Below are 1285 nucleotides of genomic sequence, written 5' to 3'. Positions count from 1 at the left end.
TCCTGCCACTTCCCCCCTGCTGCCCCCACTTCTAGAATCTTCCTCCTACTTCTTTCCCTTCATTCTTTGCTTTCCTCTCCCACTCCAACTCCAAACTCACATTTACAGTTGTATAAAGAAGGGAAAACATGAATTTTTCAAAATGAAACTTATCTTACCAATGGGATTGGAATTGTAAACCCATTCCCTTAAGCTCAATTAAACTCCTACTAAGTCTTTGCATTTTTTTCTACTTTATCACCTGATTAGAATGGGTGAAGTTCCATTACTCAATTCTTTCATCAATTAAATCCAATTAATCTATTCACTGCTTCGTTAAATCCTTTTTTCTTTTTCAAGACAGAGTCTTGCCCTGTCACCCAGGTGGGAGTGCACTGCCGTAATCTTGGCTCACTGCAGCTTCCGCCTCCCAGATTCAAGTGATTCTCCTGCCTCAGCCTCCTGAGTAGCTGGAATTACAGACATGCACCACTATACCTGGCTCATTTTTTGTATTTTTAGTAGAGATGGGGTTTCACCATGTTGACCAGGCTGGTCTTGAACTCCTGACCACAAGTGATCCACCTGCCCCAGCCTCCCAAAGTGCTGGAATAACAGGCATGAGCCACTGTGCCTGGCCACTTTGTTCAATCTTGAATTCTCTTCTTTCTATCACTAGTGCTACTGCAGTGCTAGATATTTAAGTGATCTTCAGCTGAATTCTGTATGTCTCCCATGGGTTTGACTCTGTGATCACATCCCCTAAAAAGCCATGCTAATGACCCGAGGACGTGGATATGCTCCACAAATCCATGTTAAGTAGAGGAGAAGGAAAAATAAGACCGAAAACAAATACTATACACTATAATTCCTCCAGGGTAGGGGCGTCCAAACTTTTTTCTTCCCACATTAAAAGAAGAAAAATTGTCTTGGGCCACACATAAAAAATACACTAAAACTCTTGGGCGGGGTGGCTCATATCTGTAATCCCAGCACTGTGGGAGCCTAAAGAGGGTGGATCAGGAGTTAGAGACTAGCCTGGCCAACATGGTGAAAACCAGCTCTACGAAAAATACAAAAAATTAGCCAGGTGTGGCGGTGCATGCCTATAATTTCAGCTACCTGGGAGGCTGAGGCAGGAGAATCGCTTGAACCTGGGGGGTGGAGGTTGCAGTGAGCCAAGATCATGCCACTGCACTGCAACCTGGGAGACAGAGCAAGACTCTGTCTAAAAAAAAAAAAAAAATTACACTGTTAGCTGATAAGCTAGGAAAAAAAGTCACACACAAAAAAAATCTCATAATTT

This window comes from Sapajus apella, unplaced genomic scaffold (genome assembly GCF_009761245.1).
Source record: "Sapajus apella isolate SASKATOON/1434 unplaced genomic scaffold, GSC_monkey_1.0 scaffold38, whole genome shotgun sequence".
Classification (NCBI taxonomy): Eukaryota; Metazoa; Chordata; class Mammalia; order Primates; family Cebidae; genus Sapajus; species Sapajus apella.
The sequence above is the reverse complement of the archived record's forward strand: the minus strand, read 5'-3'. Positions refer to the sequence as shown.